General features: G+C 31.8%; 1 protein-coding gene across 1 annotated transcript in view; it reads left to right on the forward strand.

Annotated features, from left to right (window-relative positions):
- LOC126885747 (uncharacterized) overlaps positions 1 to 21,030 on the forward strand; it is a 162,582-nt gene that overhangs the window by 129,597 nt on the left and 11,955 nt on the right. The window lies entirely within an intron of this gene.

The following is a 21,030-nucleotide window of genomic DNA, read 5'->3' on the forward strand; positions in this document are numbered from 1 at the left end:
AAAGAAAATGGCGCCCGAAAATCGTGTTTTTTTTCATTTTTGCTGTATAACTCCAAAGATTTTAACTTTACACCAAAAACATAAAAATTCACCGTAATTAAATTCTGCATAGAGACATGTTTTTCCCGATTTACTTCAACGAAAATTTTCCCCCGAAAATGTGGGGTTTTCCAACAAAATTTTTAATTTTCAACTAAAATTTTAGATTATCAATAATTAAATAACTTGGTAATATAAAAGCTCCTTTCGTATAGATTATAATTCCAGAAGCCGATGGAAATTGAATGAACAGTTTAGCAACAATTGAATTGTTGATTAAAAATTTACGGTCGCTATAATAACCACAATAATTATGATACATAAGAATAACTATGATTTTTGTATAAAAAGACACTGTACCTGACTAATGTACTTTACAGGATTGAAAGTGGACTATTTAAGCGGCCTCAGGAATATTTTACAATTATATTATTATTTTTGGCTTATAAACAAATAGAATATCTCGGGAAATATTAAATTAAATTAAATCATGAAAATGGTATTGGAAAAATCGGCAGGACGCTTCTTTTATAAGAAAAAACGTTTAATTGTGATAAGTGGTTCCTGAGATACAACCGGTCAAAGTTGACCGGCGTTTACGGCAAAGGTATAAACAATAGGATCATAATTTTCGAACCATCACCTTTTTATTTCGGTCCTCTTTCTCCACACCAATTTTCATATCTTTAAAATACTCATAACATATATTATTATAATAAAAACTATCGATATTACGAGAAAAAATTGCCAAAAATAGCAAAATTCCAATCAAAAATTAGGTTGGAGAAAATTATAATCTCAAAGTTCAAAATAACAAATAAATAAATTAATAAATTAATTTATTGTAACAAAACAAAAGCAACTTTGACATTTAATAATGCGTTAGTTAGATGGCTCTACTCGAGTTACTTGGGAACAAAAAAAGAATGAAGAAAATTGCTCCATGGGAAGCCGAGAAAATGCATTTTTTTAACTTATACCGATTTTGAACTTTGAGATTATATTTTCTCCAACCTAATTTTTGATTGAAATTTTGCTATTTTTGGGAATTTTCACTCGTAATATCGATAGTTTTTATTATAATAATATATGTTATGAGTATTTTAAAGATATGAAAATTGGTGTGGAGAAAGAGGACCGAAATAAAAAGGTGATGGTTCGAAAATTAGGATCCTATTGTTTATATCTTTGCCGTAAATGCCGGTCAACTTTGACCGGTTGTATCTCAGGAACCACTCATCACAATTAAACGTTTTTTTCTTTTAAAAGAAGCGTCCTGCCGCTTTTTTTCCAATACCGTTTTCATGATTTAATTTAATATTTCCTGAGCTATTTTATTTGTTTATAAGCCAAAAAATTGTTTATAATTTTAAAATATTCCTGAGGCCGATTAAATAGTCCAATTTCAATTCTGTAAAGTACATTAGTCAGATACAGTGTCTTATTATACAAGAAATCATAGTTATTCTTATGTATCGTAATTATTGTGGTTATTATAGCGACCGTAAATTTTTAATTAACAATTCAATTCTTGCTAAACTGTTCATTCAATTTCCATTGGCTTCTGGAATTATAATTATACGAAAAGAGCTTTTATATTACCAAGTTATTTATTTATTGATTAACAATTACTTATCTAAAATTTTAGTTGAAAATTAAAGATTTTGTTGGAAAAACCTGCATTTTCCGGGAAAATTTTCATAGAAGTAAATCGGGAAAAACACGTCTCTATGCAGAATTTAATATTTATTTGGGTGTTTTTGGTGTAAAATTAAAATCTATGGAGTTACAGAGCAAAAATTGAAAAAGAAAACACTATTTTCGGGCGCCATTTTGTTTATAAAAAAAGTAGCACACTATCTGCGGACTTTGCATACCTATATTATTAATATATACAATCATAAGATTCGATTCCAGCAATAAAATTGCTGGTAAATAACTTTTCCTTGTATCTTGCTAATTAGCCCAGAGTATATTGGTAAATTTGCATTTGACTGCATATTTGTAAACGTCACATTTGTGACTGATGATTGTCATTTGTTTCGAGCTTCTGTCATATTGTTGTATAATCTGTGTATAATATTAATCGTTCGCGGGTACAGTTGACCAATTGTCGCCGACAATTTCTAACCTCACGTAATATAAATAATACCGTTAATAGAAAAATATACAAGGTATGTTTACTTTTAATTAATAATAATAACTAATTATTAAATTATAGTAGGTAAAGATACCTTGTATATTTATCTATTAACGATATTATTTATATTATTTTAAAGTGCGCATGCGTGTTCTGACAATTTATACAATTTTCTGACAATTTCAGGTACCCGCGAACGCAACTAATATACACGGATTATACGACATATGATAGAAGCTCAAACCAAATGACTGTGAATGAAAAGCCCTATGTTTGGCTGTGATTTTAAGTACTGCGATTTAAAAATGCCGTTTGTTGTTAGCAATATGGCCAATTGTAATCAGTGTGCGGTAAAAAACATTTTTTTTTCAACCATGAAGGACATCTGCTCGTAGAGATTACAGAACCTTGAGTTCTTCTTCTTGTGCCACTCCTATCGGAGATTGGAAGTCATCAAGGCTATCCTGACCTTGTTTACAGCTGACCTAAAGAGTTCATTAGTGGTACAACCAAATCACTCTCTCAAATTCCGCAACCATTACTTCTTCTACGGCCTGGATTCCGTTATACTTATATTTTTCCTTGCATTATATTTGAAGCAATGCGTATTTATGTCCTCTCATCAAGTAACCCAAATATTCGAGTTTTCTTCGTTTTATCGTGAACAAAATTTCTGGGTCTTTTCCTGTCCTTCGTGTTGCTTCAAAGTTTGTGACTCTTTCAACTCAACTTATCTTCAGCATTTGACGGTAGCACCACATCTCGAAACATTCGTCGGTAGCACCTTGAGTGCATGTCAACGCAAACATGTATAATCAAGCAATAAGACAAAAATATCTCGAGAAGCTCTCATGTAGTGTAAATTCTTCTTCAAAACAATGCTCGACCTCATGTTGACAAATTAGTGAAAGAAAATCTACGATGAAAGAAATGGGGGATAGGACATCCACCCTGTAGTCTCGATTTATTGCCTTGCGATTTTCACACCTTTGGGTCACTGAAAAAATCGTTAAAAGTGAATCGTTTTGTGGTGGTAGTTATTTGTAGATATAAAAAAAATTAAGTAAAATCCTTTATAAAAGGAATATAATTTATTAAAATTTCCTAAAAAGGGCTACATCACATGTGCAGAACTAGTTTTCGATACAGATCATCATCAGTGTTGAACCTAAAATAAATATAACCTAATAAGTTAAAGAAAAATTTAAAATGTTGACTAAGGTTGAAAAATAGTTTAGGTTGTACTCACAGGATGCTAGCATGCTTCTTCTTCTTTAAGTTCCATCTTCTATCGAAGGTTGGAAATCATCATGGTAATGCGGACCCTGTTGACTGCCGCTCTAAATATCTCTGCACTACTGCATTCGAACCATTCCAGTAAGTTCTTAAGCCAGGATGTTCTTCGTCTTCCCACATTTCGCTTTCCTCGGATTTTGCCTTGCATAATAAGCTGTAATAATGAGTATTTTTGCCCTCTCATCACATGTCCCAAGTACTCAAGTTTTCGTCTTTTGATAGTTAGTATTATTTCCGGTTGATTTCCTATTCTTCTAGTTTCTTCCACGTTCGGCATTCTTTGAATCCATGATATTCGTAGGATTCTTCTGTAATACCAAAATTCAAAGGCGGCCAACTTATTTAAATGGAATTGTTTCAACGTCCACGCTTCCAAGCCATAAAGAAGAGTAGAGAACGCGTAACATCTAAGCATCCTTAGGCGTAGTTCTCTAACCTTATATCCCGACAACAAAGAAACTTTTTAAGTTTAATGAATGATGCACGTGCTATTTCAATACGTGTCTTAATTTCTTTGGTTTGGTCTACATTTGCTGTTATCCATGTTCCTAAGTATTTGTAGTTATCCACACTCTCAATCACAGTATCTTCAATAGTTAATTGGATGTTTACGTGTGCTGATTTAGTTATGATCATGCATTTAGTTTTCTTTAAATTCATCTTCAGTCCGTACTCATGACAGCGTTCATTAAGGCGTTGCATTACGTTCTGTAAATCATTGTTGTTATCTGTTATTATTACTGTATCGTCTGCAAAACGTAAGTTGTTCAAAACTTCTCCATTGATAGATATACCTTCTATTGAATTTGAGAGCGCTTCTTGAAATACCGCTTCACTGTAGAAATTGAAAAGTAGTGGAGACAGCACGCAACCCTGACGGACTCCTCTCTGTATTTTGATATCTTGGGTGTCCTGGTTGTCAACTCTTACCTTGGCAGTTTGATTCCAATATATATTAGATATAATTTTCATGTCACGACTGTCAATATTTTTGCTTTTTAATATATCTACAAGCTTTTTATGTTGAACTTTATCAACTGCCTTTTCAAAGTCTACAAAACGTAAGTACATATCCTGATTCATGTCCATGCATCTCTGGGCCAGCACATCCAAGCCGAACAAAGCATCTCGTGTGCTCATACCATGCTAAGCCACCAAAATTGAAAATATTTGGGTAAAAACCCTTAAAATTATACAGTAATGGACACATAGCATGTCCAGCATGTCTAGCAGTACCTGTGAGTATAACCTAAACTTTTTTTTTTGGTCAACATTGTAAATTTTGCTTTAACTTAGTAGGTAGGTTATACTTATTTTAGGTTCAGCAGTGATGATGATCTGTAATTAGATCTAAAACTAGTTGCATATGTGATGTAGCCCTTTTTAAGGAATTTTAATAAATTATATATGTACCTAAAGGATTTTACTTAAATTTTATGGTATGCAGGTAGCTACAGGAAAACCTTTTCCTTGTGGATTTGTAGATATATTTACAAATACATTTTTTCTGGACCAAAGATGGGTTTCAATTGAACAAGCCTCGTAAATACTCTAGTTCTAGATCATACGTCTCATTTCTGATATGATACGTCTTAAGAATTCGTCGTAAAACGAAATCAAGAGACGTATTATGTTTCAGTTCGTTCAGAGACCGCCATAAAGACCCTTACTAGTTTCACTCTCATTAGAGATCATCAGAGAGTGTATATGTTACGGTAAGTATGATTAATTGGAAATTATTAATAATTACCGGTTACTATTAATACATACCGAATAGCTAGGTAAAAGTAATAATTATGCCAGAATTAATCACATCGACCGGTAATTATTAATAAATCCCGGATTAGAACGGTAAATGTGCTAAATTGCAATACCGTTAAGTGCGTAGAAGCTTGCGGAGTGTAGGGAGGTTTATTAGTCACTGTGACATACCCGTTACGAGTAGCATCTAAACATTCCGTATATGTATTTGGCACCTATGAGTTTTCTATTGGTTCCTTGCGCCACGCGGCCATATTTCAACCAATAGGCGGCGAGGAATTTCACGCATACGGAATGTTATTCGTTGCGAAATTCATATATGGAATGTTAAATGTTCGTAGAAGGAAAAAGACAACTTTTTATTAGAGTCGATTAAAAGTAGATTGATTTTAAAATACTTGTTAATGTATTATTGTGTTATTAAATAAAAATTAAACAATTATAGCATCTGGAATGTTATTTGGTGCGAAATTCATATAGGGAATGTAAATGTTCGCACTTCGTAGATAAAAAAAGACGACTATTTTCGTCTGGTAGCACACAGCCCTAAACTTCAACAGAATTGAATAGCTGAAACATATCTAAGTATACTAAACAACACGTGCAAGTCATTAAAAATTCTGCGAAAGCGAAACCTTAGTCAAATAAAGAAATAATGTCTCAAATCACCATTCGCATTATTTCGCACCAAATAACATTCCATATAGGTAATAATAATTGTTTTATTTTCTTTAATAATACATTAACAAAATATTTTAACATCCGCAAACATTCCGCATATGAATTTCGCACCAAATAACATTCCAAATACTATAATTATTAGAGCATCATTACAGTTGCTTTCCTGATGAGCACAAAAGAGTTCGAAATGGTCCATAGAAAGATGGTAATGATCTCTGAATCGAAATTAAATATAATGCCTTTTATCTACCTACGGTTTTACTCACGTATCGAGTACTAGGAAGCAGATTTGTTGATCTTTACCTCGGTGAATTGATATGTTGTGGAGTGCAACTATGTAGACTCCCCATGTCTATACATTCATCACCCTTTATTCCTTGCAATTTTTAGAAGGATGGGAATAGGTATAAGAGAGAATCTGTTTCCGAATTAAGAAATCCAAAGATTTTATTATTTTTAAACATTTATTTGTTTGAAAATGGAGTCTTTTGGGTTTCGACATTTTACTATAATGATTGGTTTATTTAATAATACATTTAAGTATTTTAAAATCAATCTCCTTTTAACCGACTCTAATAAAAAGTTGTTTTTTTCCGTCTACGAATATTTAACATTCCGTATATGAATTTCGCACCGAATAACACTCCGTATACGTGAATGGCACCTCGCCGCTTATTGGTTGAAATATGGCCGCAAGAAACCAATAGAAAACTCCTAGGTGCCAAATACATATACGGAATGTTTAGATGCTTACGGGTATGTCACAGTTATAAGTTAAATAAGTCACAGGTATAAGTTAAATACGACGCATAGCGCATACCAGTGTTAGTCAATCTGTAGTCGGAAGCGGCCACTGTGTAATGCACCATTTAATGTATTAAATGCATAAGGCTAAAGTAGGATTAAAAACATACTTACCTTCTGGTACTTTATCCGAAATCAGAAGAAAATTTAGAAGCGACAATAGCAGATAATTCTGTTGATGGAGCAAAGCACCCTGGTGATTTGAAACTCAACAGTTCAACCGAGGATTCTCAGTTAGCGAATATTGAAGATACGGGTAACACTAACAGTCCAATCGAGCATAATGTGTGTGCGATAATTGCTGTCAATGAGGAAGACAATGCCAGTATTAATTAGCGTTAAAGAAAATGAGGGGGACAAAGAAGATGGCACTGCAGGTGACAAAACTTCAAAAGAAAATTCAGAAGACTTGGCATCTTGCTAAACAGTTACTTGTAAAAGAATCTGACAGAATGTTAAAGCATTCTAATAATAGATTCCCTGTTGAAAAAGTAGGTCAAAGTGTTACGAGTGCGAATTCCAGAAGTTTATAGAGCTAAAACCGATAGCCGAAACATGATTGCCATTATTATTTGTATAAATGAAAAGCTGTACAAGCTAGACAATAAGCATGGTATTTTAAACCAACTTCATGCAAGAAACGAATTTACCAGCTGCAAGGAAACTTTTATTTCAGTCAATGAAGCGCCTGATATTGAAGTAAGTTTTAGCGAATGCGTTCGTAAAGATTCGAATTTAGGCAGTCAAGGATTCCGCCACTGCAATTGTAGTGGCCAATGCAGTTAAAAATGCGCAAAAAATTAAAGTGTTTTTTGTAATTCTAAGTGCCACAACAGCCATTCCTATTAAAACAAGTAATTATAGTCTAGTAACTTAAAACCTAATGCGTGTGTATGAGTTTGTTTTTACTTATAAGGTGTCTAGTTGAGTTTTTTTATTGATAAATTCGGTCTAAGTGTTTAACTTTATTATCAAATTTCATAAATAAACAATAATAGTGAAGCCCAAAATGCGTTTTTATTACATTAACCAGAATTGTTAGGAAAGTATTAATAATATCCGGTAAACCTAATTATAAAGGCATTATTACTCACATTGACCAGCTGCTACGGTTATTATTAATATTTACCGGTAATTATTAATACAGACCGGATTTATCACATCAACCGTAACATATATATGGCTATCTCTGAACGAACTTAAACAAACCAAGCCTCCTAGTACCGAGTTATTTTGTCGTGACTGTATAGCGACATCATCTGTCTAAAACAATTCGAAGTTTTATTTTCGGAGAAATAAAACTTCAAATGAGACCAAGTTTGTGGTTACGCCTTCGTGGTTTTTGTTACGTGCAAACCAAACGAATGCTGAATTAAAGAAGACACGGGGGGTCTATAATTTACACCTCACTTCCTGCCGATTCAGCGTGGCAAAATTTCAACGAAAACTTTGTCTCTATACTCAGTTAGGAGTAAAACTAAACAGATTTCGCCGTAAATCAAAATCAAGAGACGCATTATATTGCAGTTCGTTCAAAGAGCGCCACCCTTACTAGTTTCACTCTTAGTAGAGATATATAATAGTACGGGATCCGAATAGGAGGTCAAAATGTACCCATCTGCTTGCCGGATGAAACATTTTTTTTATTAAATTTCATACATAAACAAATATTTCTAGCATGGGTTGCCTATCAAAATCGTGTCATAGCTATCCTTACGGGGAGGCCGAAGGGATTGAAATCAATATTCCAAACACATTTTTTTTTAAAGTATGGTAGAATTATTTTATTTTTAAATTAAATGAAGGGTCTTGAATGGGTTGCATGTGAGAGTTCATTTTAAATGAAGTAAAAGTCAGACTTACTCTCAATCTTTATTATAACTTCCGACGACCGGTTTCGCTCTTTAAAATTTGTAGAGCATCTTCAGGTCAAAGGTAACAAGTTACAAAATGCTACAAATAAAAACCAGAATTAGGACATTGTCTGGTTGTAAAAGATACTAAAGATCCATATGATCAAGCCAATGTTGAATAACATACATAAAAGTAGCGAAATAGCATACCAATGCACATGCAGGCATTCATGGGGGTGGTGGTACAAAACTTCCCTCAAACCCAACAACATGCGCAGAAGTATGCTATATATACTCATGCAATCATAACGTGTCGTACTTACATTCGGATACAAGGTGCTATCAACTCAGTTTTCATTATCATGATGTTTCTTTTAAAGTTATGTTAACGGGATATGGTGGAATAGACGGACGATGCAGCAAAGGTAAACAAATCTATGGGACTTAGTTAGTGAATGACTTATTTACAATTTTAATGTGTGTTGATTTTAAAGATTTTGTTTTTATTTTATTTTAATTTTATTTATATTTATATATATATATATATATATATATATATATATATATATATATATTAAAGAATTTTATTTATTATTAATGTAAGATTGACAACGTTTGGATCGTAAATGTATTGAGTAATTATTGTGTATGTTAGAACTTGATTGTGCAGTTGCAAACTGATTATTTAATATTGACCTTAAATAATCAGTTTGCAACTGCACAATCAAGTTCTAACATACACAATAACTACTCAATAAATTAAAATAAAATAAAAACAAAATCTTTAAAATCAACACACATTAAAATTGTAAATAAGTCATTCACTAATTTGATTTATACAAACATAATAAAAGACATAGATTTGCTGGTTAACTTACACCAACTATCTCATCACCCTCAAGAACTCCTAAGTCCCATAGATTTGTTTACCTTTGCTGCATCGTCCGTCTATTCCACCATATCCCGTTAACATAACTTTAAAAGAAACATCATGATAATGAAAACTGAGTTAATAGCACCTTGTATCCGAATGTAAGTACGACACGTTATGATTGCATGATTATATATAGCATACTTCTGCGCATGTTGTTGCGTTTGAGGGAAGTTTTGTACCACCACCCCCATGAATGCCTGCATGTGCATTGGTATGCTATTTCGCTACTTTTATGTATGTTATTCAACATTGGCTTGATCATATGGATCTTTAGCATCTTTTACAACCAGACAATGTCCTAATTCTGGTTTTTATTTGTAGCATTTTGTAACTTGTTACCTTTGACCTGAAGATGCTCTACAAATTTTAAAGAGCGAAACCGGTCGTCGGAAGTTATAATAAAGATTGAGAGTAAGTCTGACTTTTACTTCATTTTAAATGAAGGGTGTTACTGGAAAAACAGCCAAACGCCAAAATCTTATAATTTGCAATATATGTACCAAGCGCCTTTAAGCAACTATATTTAAATACTGGCAAAAGATCCAGCCCACATATACAGGGTGTTTTATTAATAATTGTCCATATAGTAACTGGAGAAACCCTAGCACACAATACGAATATTTAACCTAAAACACTTAAATAAAATGTGGTTTCTTACTGAGTTACAGGGTGTTTTATCTAAAAATTTAAAAACTATTTTTGCTCAGCATTTTAATACTATTCGACGTATCCTTTTCATACTTGGCAGAAAGTATAGGTACTGTACAAACTACTAAATTATGTTAAACAAACGTTTCTGGCTATTACCAGAGGCGTACAACGGGGGAAAGTGAATGGTTGACCCTTTCCAAATTCTACGCCACTGGCGAAATTGCTATTTTAGTTCAATTTTTGGATTCTCCAATACTTTCTATGAAAATAATATACTCTTCATTCGTAACGATAAAGTCATTAGTTTTCGAGATCTTTGAAGTTAAAATTGAAACGACACGGTTATTTTGATTAATGTATTGTGTCGCTTCATTTTTAATTTCAAATATTTCGAAAACTAATCATTTTATCGTTACGAATGAAGAGTATATTATTTACATAAATAGTATTGCAAAATCAAAAAATTACACTAAAATAGCAATTTCGTCAGTGTCGTAGAATTTGGAAAGGGTCAACCAGCCACTATCCCCTGTCGTACGCCTCTGGTAGTAGCTAGAAATGTTTATTTATCTTAATTTCGTAGGGTGTACAGTACCTACACTTTTTGTCAAGTATGATAAGGATACGACAAATAGTTTTGAAGTACTGGGTATAAATAATTTTTAAATTTTAATCATATGATTCATATCATAAATTAATCAAAATAACTGTACCGTTTCATATTTAACTGCAAATATCTCGAAAACTAATGACTTTATCGTTACCAATAAAGAGCATATTATTTACGTAGAAAGTATTGGAGAATCTAAAAATGGCAATAAAATAGTAATTCCTCCAGTGACGTAGAATTTGAGAAGGGTCAACCATTCACCATCCCCTGTCGTACGCCTCTGGTAGGAGCTAGAAACGTTTGTTTATCATAATTTAGTAGGGTGTCTAATAGTCGCACTTTTTGCCAAGTATGAAAAGGATACGCCGAATAGTTTTAAAATGCTGAGCAAAAATAGATTTTAAATTTTTAGATAAAACACCCTGTAACTCAGTAAGGAACTTTTATTTAAGTGTTTTAGGTTAATTATTCGTATTTTGTGCTAAGGTTTCTTCAGTTACTATATGGACAATTATTAATGAAACACCCTGTATACTCTAGCTTACTCTACCGCTTGTCGAACCAACTGATAAACTGACAAAACAGCGTTCGCGCGTTTATTAAAAGAGATCCAAGTGACAGACGGTGGTTGGTTCTTTCTAAATAAATGCTTTTTATTTACATTTGGCGCCTGGATCATTTTAAATAGTGTACGCCAGTTTACGACACGTTTAACGTCCCAGTGTTTTCCAAAGTTTTAAGAGAAAAAATGTCTTTAAGAGGAAAAAAAATACTAGCGATGGTAGTGAAAGAGACTAGTAATGCGGAACAACAATATTGTGTTACGAATAATGCATATTTAACTAAAAAAGTAAGTAAAAGTAAAGTTACGAAAATTTCAATCTAAAAAGGAAACCACCTATCCAAGATACATGCAACACTTGCGATCAGTTAAAAGCAAAAATGAAAAGTTGTCAAAATGACCCTGAGTTATTGAGCAATACCAATATTTTACACAACCAACGTTTAGAAAAATCAGAACACGCAAGATATGCTATGAAAAAGGATTTAGTTGAGTGTGATACCTCTTATGGATGTTAGGGCCAAATTATGAATCTTAGGGTTTTCAAAAAGTACTTGGGCTCCCAAAACTGCCCACTAACTTAATCTATTATAAAAGATAGCTTTCTATTTATAATGAAGGAATTTACCAAGGATCCAATACTCAGCCATATTGTTTTATATGGAAAGAGGGCACCGCTGGAAGAGGAGCGCAAGAAGTTGGTTCATGCTTGAAAGTTATGATTGATAAGCACCTTTCACCTGAAACTGAAGAGCTAAACTTATGGTCTGATTCTTGCGGTGGTCAGAACCGGAACCTAAAAATTGTCCTTTTTCTCAAAAGTGTACTAGAAACACACAAATCATTGAAAACAATAAATTTTAAATATCTGATGCCTGGCCATAGTTATTTACCCAATGACTCTAATTTTGCAAAGATTGAAAGTGCTTTAAAAAAACAAATTAGAATCTACACACTTAAAGAGTTTAAGGATGTGGTGGTACGGTGGTAGAATGTTCAAAAAAGCGTAAGTTTATCGTTCACGAAATGGTAAAAGAAGATTTCCTAAGCAGTAAAGAAATTAAGTAACTTATTACTAACAGAAAAGTAGATATACTAGGTAATAAAGTCAGCTGGTTAAACGCCAGAGTAATTAGAATTAATAAAGATAAACCCTTTTCAATATTTTTTGAATCAACTCATGAAGAGGGTGAGTTTCAAGAGATTGATATAAAAAAACGCATAGGAGGAAGACAACAAAAATATACGCACAATTTTTTTCTTCAAAATTAGAACTTTTATATCCAGAAGGAAAAGCTATTTCCGACAAAAAATTAGCTGATATAAAAAGTTTATTACCTCTTATTCCCCAAGATGTCCAGGACTTTTATAAAAATCTTCAACATACAAATTTCGATGATGACATAGATGGGTTTGGTGATAAAGCTGATTTTGAATTCGGATATTAAGATTAGAATACATTACCACATATTTTGAGGTTCTGCGAGAGAGGCGCTTTACTTTTATGTTATTATCGTATTTTTTTAAATAAACATTGTTTACAAAAAGATCCATGTCTCATTTTCCTATACATACCAGAAGAACCAAACGCCAAAATATTAAAAAAAACTAATTCTTTTTTAATTATTTTTTTTTTTAAACTATACATTTAATTTCGCACTTGAGCTATTCATATTATTATCAAAACTTCTTTCTATTTGGATAGAGTGATTTATAGTACAAAGTTTAGTGCGATTTTCTCGAAACATAAAAAGTGGCTATTGGCTCCTTTTCCAGTAACGCCCTACAAATAGGCATATTCAGTACAATTCATAGATTAGTCAAGAAAAAATTTAAGGAAAAATACTAAAAAATAAGCCAACGGTGGCAAATTTTTAAAAGACATCAAAATATAATGAATTTTGCGGTGGACAAGGTAAACAAAAAATTCAAAAAGATTTTATTAGCTTATGAGTTTCTCGAGGTAACGCTGTCAAGTTTTTTTAGTTTAATCATTTTGACTTTTTGGTATCACTAAGAAATCTAAACAAAGAATTTTTTTGCAAAAAGGGTGAAAATTAACATATTTGTTATTGTTAGACAAAAAATAAGCATATAACAAAAATATCTCGACAGCGTTACCTCAAGGAATGTCTAAAGAAAATATATACAAAATTCCAGGTGAGTTGGTAAAGTAGTTTTTGAGTCACAATGTCTACAGCCTAAAAGAAGCAGTTTTGAGAAAAACGCGTTTAAAGTATTGTCAACTTTTATTTTCAATTTCTTTTTTGTCTGTCAAATAGTAAAGTGATACACACCGAAATATGTTTTTAAATCGCGGAGTAATTTACAAAATAAAATAAGAACAGCTGTTGACCGTATCTCACTACCCTCAAGCGCGTTGGCACGAACGAGATAGTGTTAAATAGCCCTACCTTCGACTCAATTTGCAGCAGGTTGGCGCCAGCACGCTTGAAGGTAGTGAACAACGGTCAACAGCTGTTTGTATTTTCTTGTATAAATTACTCCGCGATTCAAAAAAACATTCCGTTGTGCATCATTTTACGATTTGAAAGCCAAAAATGAAATTGAGAATAAAAGTTGATAATATTTTAAACGCGTTTTCCTCAAAACTCCTTTTTTCAAAGGCTGTAGACATTGTAACTCAAAAACTACTTGACCGACCAACCTGGAATTTTGTGTATTTTTTGTTTAGACATTCCATGAGGTAAAGTTGTCGAGATATTTTTTGTTGTATGCTTATTTTTTGTTTAACAATAATAAATATGTTAATTTTCACCCTTTTTTACAAAAAATAATTCGTTGTTTTGACTTCTGAGTGGTATCAAAAAGTCAAAATTAGATAAAACTAAACAAGCTCGACAGCGTTACCTCGAGAAACTCGTAAGCTAATAAAATCTTCTTGAATTTTTTGTTTACCATGATCCAATGATGAGTTCTGATGTCCATCGCAAATACATTATATTTTGAGGTGTCATTTAAAACTTTTCCACCGTTGGCTTATTTTTCAGTATTTTTCCTTAATTTTTTTTCTTGAACACCAAATTAATTTTGTGCTTTCAAAAAAATAAAAAAAAAGTATAGGATTGCACTGGATTCGAACTCAAGACCTCTCGATCTCTGACCGAATGCTATACCAAATACGCTACGAGGACTGTGTCTGTATCGGTTCGGACGTACCTAATGACAATTCACGGTATCAAACAGACAAGGTAAATATACAATAAACTGTTTTAATAATACTCATCTTACTCCTGAGGAAGACAAATCCAAAGACACAAAAATTATAATAAATATATTTACTAAAAACACTAATATATTCTTTTCACACCTTTTCTTGCACTGATATATTTATACATAACTAGAAAGATATAGCGACTAAACGCCATACTGTCTGTGTGCGCATGCGCGCAGTATTATGAAATTTTACTCTCAATCGCGCCTAAAGAAGTATAACTTCAAAAATGTTTCATCCGGCAAGCAGATGGGTACATTTTGACCTCCTATTCGGATCTTAGACTATAAGATCATATTGTTATAAGCTATTTTCTTGTAGCATTTTAATACGATTTACTAGTTGTATTGAGAATAAGCGTTAATTTTACTTAGTTAAATAAGTTTATTTTGACGTTTAGATTTCCACTTTGGAAATTGTTCTCAAAATACAAAACATGGATAATTTAAACAAATTTTGTTTTTGTTACGCAATAAAAAAATTCTTTTCATTCATACTGAATTCTGACCCATTCATATCGACAATTTAGACGTTTACTATACAGGGTGTAACAAAAAGCCAGTCCATAAATTAACTCGTATTCTGGGACCAAATATAGTTCGATTAAACCTAACTTACCTTAGTACAAATGTACACATAAAAAAAGTTACAGCTCTTTGAAGTTACAAAATGAAAATCGATTTTTTTCAGTATATCGAAAACTCTTAGGCGGCGTTCATACTCGGGCGATATAATATGATACTTCTTCTTCTTGTGGTGCTTTCTCCTTTAGTGGAGGTTAGCGACTACACTGGCAAATCTGTCTCTTCTTCTTCTTCTTCTTCTTGACTGGCTTTACAACTCGGGGTGAGTCCTCGCCGCATCCACTATGGCCCTCCATCGTATGCGATCTTGCGCTTCGATTTGCCATTGTTGTACCCCAATCCTAGATAGATCGGTTTCAACATCCTCCTTCCATCTTTTTCTGGGACGGCCCACTGATTTTCTACCGTCTGGTCTCTCGAAGAACACTGTCTTTAGCACTCTGTCTTCCTCTGATCTTACTACATGACCTGCCGATCTTATCCGATTAGCTTTTATATGTCTGACGATGTTTTCCGTACCATATAGAGTCACCAATTCAGCATTGCGGCGCCTTCTCCACTCTCCTGTCAATTCATCTATTTGAGGACCAAATATAATTCTGAGGACTTTCCTTTAAAATATCAGCAATTTATTTATTTCTCGCTGATGTAGAGTCCATGTTTCACTCCCATATGTAACAACTGGGCGAATAATTGACATGTACAGTCTTAATTTAGATTGTCTTTTCAGCATCTTAGATCTTAATAACGATGATAGGGAGTATAATGCTCTATTTCCCGCAGCTATTCTTGCTGAGACCTCTTTTTCTATGTGATTGTCCTCTGTGATTACTGCTCCCAGATATTTAAACTCTTTTACTACTTCTCTGTCTCTGTCTCTGTATAACAAAATCGTATGATACAATTGATCCAAAAAATGGCATAACCCAGACATCCAAAGTGAAAGTTATCTATAAGGTCCACATAATGTTCAGAAAAAGTCACATCATTTTGAGCGTCGGGTTTGTGGGGGAGAGGGGGGAGAAATCGGTAATTCGTAGTTTTTTACGTTTTTCGTCAATACTTCTAAAACTATGCGGTTTAGCATGAACAACCTTCTATACTCTATACTAATGTTCTACATTAAATTTGAAATAAAAAAGGCCCTATGCATAATTCTTCTAAAATGAACGGTTCCAAAATTACGGAGGTAGTATAGTATAATTGGTCCAAAAAAGGCCTAACCCAGACATTCATAGTAAAAGTTTTCCTCTAACACCAAATTGTTCTATATGGTCCACATATTGTTCAGTAAAAAGTTACACTATTTTGAGCGTCCGGTTTGGGGGGGGGGGGGGGGAGAAGTCGGTAAATTAGTAGTTTTTTACGTTTTTCGTCAATATTTCTAAAACTATGTTTTAACGTAAACAATGTTCTATACAAAAATGTTCTACATAAAATTTAAAACAAAAAAGGTCCTATACATAATTGTTATAAAATCAAAGGTTCCAGAGTTACGGAGGGTGAGAAGTAGAGGTTTTCGATACTTTTTATAGTTTTTGGGCAATTGATGATGATTTTGGGTGGTGAGGTTGACGTTTCTTCAAGGGCTTATCACTAACATACTATCGGCCACTGAAATAGCATATTTTATTTACAAAACACAATCCTGTTAAAGAAAATTTCTTTCATCAGTAATAATATTATAAATTGTCCAAATAATATAAAAAGTATCGAAAACCTCCACTTTTCACCCTCCGTAACTCTGGAACCGTTGATTTTATAACAATTCGGCTGCTCCAAGTAGAAACACTGTATATCAATTTTTTTCAAAATCACTTTTATTGCATTTTTGGATTTAGAGTGTTATTATCTACCATTTACCAAGGAAGAAAAAAAAATAAAAAATGAGTAGAACCACAATTTAACATTGCTATGAAACACATTATAACATATTCCATCTTCACTTTACCAATTTAAAACACATTATATACATATCCCCAAGTATGAACACTGTAAATACGGGATATACAGTGTTTTTATTTGGTTTTTGGGATTTACAGTGATTTACCGTGGGAATCGCATGATTTACATTTTACATTCGCCAAGACCATTGATATCGCCAAGGCAATTTTTAGTTGTTTGTTAGTTATTGATGGTTATTGTGATAGAAAAGTGCAGTAGAAAATTGTCGTGTATAAAATATTTAAATTTATTGTATTAATTATTTAAAATATATTTTTAAAATTAAACTGGGTGTTACCTATTAATTATCAAATATGAATAAAAATCGAATAATATTTTGACCTGCAGAATTCGAATTTATAACTTTCGTTTGCGTCGGAAGTGACTAGAATTTATTATAAACAATTTAATTGTTTAAGTTATTATAATTCGTAAACTAACAAATTTTAATGTAAAGAGTCTTTACAAAATGCATTTTGTTCTTAAAAAATCTACAAAATAATGTTTGGTAAACCTTGACCAATAATTAGAAACATATATGCTGCAAAGTTAGTGCAAAAACATTGCAAAATTACACAATTTAGTCGATTTTTCACTTGTAAGTCGGCTGAATTTTGAGTAAGATAACTTTATAATAGCCCAAATTAATCAAAAAAACTATTAAGCTATACAGAAATAATAGAGAAACTTGTTTCTTTGATGTCTGAAAACGGATGATCGTTTTGACGTACTTGGTTAGTCTCGGAGACACTAGTGGACAAGCTTTTCCATAACCCTAGATGACAGCAATTACATGAACCAGACACTGACCATTAAATTGTTGCAATTTGTTATATATTTGTTAAAGGAACTTGAATAAAGTATCATTTCATCATTTGTAGTACTTAATGTCTTTAAAAAGTGAGATATTTTATACTGTATTTTCAGGTTTCCCAAATAAAAACACTGTATCTGTTCAAAACCTAGTCGGGAAATAAAATTCAGACATAAAAATATTTACTGAAAAACAAGAGTATTTTTTACTAAATTAATGTGTGTTCAGTTTTATTTCAAACAAAATAGAAATTTGAAAAGTTGAGTCCTTTATGTCTTCTACTCTGGTGAACATTTTTCGAATTGGCGCGTACAGTGTTTCTACTTGGGACAGCCGAATTATGTTTAGGGCCTTTTTTGTTTTAAATTTTATGTAGAACATTGTTTAAGCTAAAGCATCGTTTTAGAAATATTGACGAAAAACGTAAAAAACTACGAATTTACCGATTTCTCCCCCCTCTCCTCCCCAAACCCGACGCTCAAAATGGTGTGACTTTTTTCTGAACATTATGTGGACCATTTAGAACAATTTGGTGTTGGAGGATAACTTTCACTTTGGATGTCTGGGTTTGGGTCTAGTTATACCATACTAATAAAAGATAAGCAATATATCGTAAACGATATGCGATAGGCGATACGCACATAGGCTATTGATTATATTCAAAATAAGATAGCTAAAAGGAACTACAACGTTAACAGGGTTTTATTATTTCATATGGTCAATGGACATCTATAAATGAAAAAACCGCGGAGTGCTACCATTTAAAGAGGTGCGTTTTTGAGAAATGGGTGAATTAGTCCCTGGGCACAGCTAACATTAGGGTGAGTTCTATGCACTTTTATTACAAACACGTCTACATAAAAATTGTTCCTGGTTAAATTTCCTATCTAAATATCACTTTTTAAAGTCAATGATACTTTTTTTTACAAAAATATGTTCAAAAGAAAAAGCACAAAGAAACCCAAAAGAAAGAAATTTTGCTTTTTGTCCCATAACTTTTGTCTACGAGGATATAGGTATACACATTGCTTTACAGAAAAAAACCTACATATTTCTTCTTTAAAATGTTGTTTAGTAGAGGTAATTAGAATTTACATTTTTCGAAACATGATTTTTTAAAGTTCGCCACTCACAGCAATTTTGGGCAATTTTCCTTGTTATTTCGCAAATATTGTTCTGTAACTTTTTTCTACGTAACTTTAGGTATGTATATGCAATGGTACACGTAATAGAAATAGAAATCAATTACCTTTAAAATGGTCTACTGTATGACGTTGTACGATTTTTTTTAAATATATAATGGTTTTTCAAGGTTTTATACTGTTAACGATTTTTTATAATATAATATAAAAATAAAATAATATTATATAATATATTATATAATAGCAATTATAATATATATATATATATATATATATATATAATATTTATTATATTATTATATAATACCTAATATAAAAAAATTATTTTTTTTATATTTTTTACGATTATTTTTGAAATTTTTCATTATAACTTTTTTTCTTCTAACTTTAGGTATATATTATATTATATAATAAAAGAGACATTTTGTTTACTTTTAAAATGGTGTTTTACAAAAAATTGTAGGATTATTTTTGAATAAGATATTATTTTTCAAATTGTAATAAGTACTTGCAACGATTTTTGATTTTAGGATTATTTTTAAAATTTCTCATTATAACTTTTTTTCTTGTACATGAATATACTATCTATATATTGCTCAATAAAGAGGGCCTACTTTCTGTTCTATAAAATGGTGTATCATCTATATTTAAATAATGGAAACCGAGTGATTCTTTGATATTTTTTTACCTGTATTATTTAAAATTATTTCTTTACAAAAATTACATAAACGTTAGTCTTAGAAAACATCACTTTAGTTAAAATTATTTAAACGTTGACATTTAAAATATTTTCCAAATCAAAGTCCATCTCTTCGTTAGCATTAGCTTCAATATTTTCCTCTGGCATCTCAGTTATCTTAGAGTTCCACAATTAGTACCCATGCACATGCACCCTTTGCAGAATATTGAACAACTAATTCCTATCTTCCTACAACCGCAGTTTTTTGGACATCCTTTGATATATTTACATGCTATTTTTTCAAGCAAAGCTTGTGGTGCAGGAGGTTTGACAGTAAATATTGGAATTAATCCATATTTTGATGTTTGCCCGGCCGAGTCAAGTGGATCCAAAGTATTACCTATAAAAAATAAGATTCAATCATAACACACAATCACATAAAAAAGTTATAATGAGAAATTTAAAAAATAATCCTAAAATCAAAAATCATTGCAAGTACTTATTACATTTTGAAAAAGCATATCTTATTCAAAAATAATCCTAGAATTTTTTATATACACCATTTTAAAGTAAACAGAATAAGCTTTCTTTTTTATTATATAATATATACCTAAATGTAGAAAAAAAATTATAGTGGGAAATTTTAAAAATATGTAATAGCAAAAAATATAAAAACTCGTTAAAATTATAAAATCTTGAAAAAGATAACCTCTTTAAAAGAAGTCGTACAACATTATACAGTAGAACATGTTAAAGGTAATAATTGATTTCTATTCCTCTTACATGTACCATTGCATATGCCTAAAGTTGCGTAGAAAAAAGTTACAGAACAATATTTGCGAAATAACGAGGAAAATTCCCCAAAATTGCTGTGAGTGGCTAAATTTGAAAAATCATAAGTCTAATGTTTCGTATTTCGAAAACTGTAAATTCTAATAACCTCTACCAAACATCATTTTAAAGAGAAAATATGTAAGTTTTTTTTCTGTGAAGCAATGTCTACACCTATATCCCCGTGAACAAAAGTTATGGGACAAAAAACAAAATTTCTTTCTTTTGGGTTTCTTTGTGCTTTTTCTTTTGAATATATTTTTGTAAAAAAAAGTTTCTTTGACTTTAAAAAGTTATATTTAGATAAAAAAAAAAAAAAAAAATCAATGGGAAAATCCCAATAGTTGGCTGTATACCATAGTTTAAAAAACCAATACAGAAGTAAAAACTTCGAGATGTATTCTGGTATAAAATCGTTTATTTAAAAACTATAAAATGTCATCGATTGCAGAACGTTTTCGTTCTAAACA

This window comes from Diabrotica virgifera, chromosome 5 (assembly GCF_917563875.1).
Source record: "Diabrotica virgifera virgifera chromosome 5, PGI_DIABVI_V3a".
Taxonomy (NCBI): domain Eukaryota; kingdom Metazoa; phylum Arthropoda; class Insecta; order Coleoptera; family Chrysomelidae; genus Diabrotica; species Diabrotica virgifera.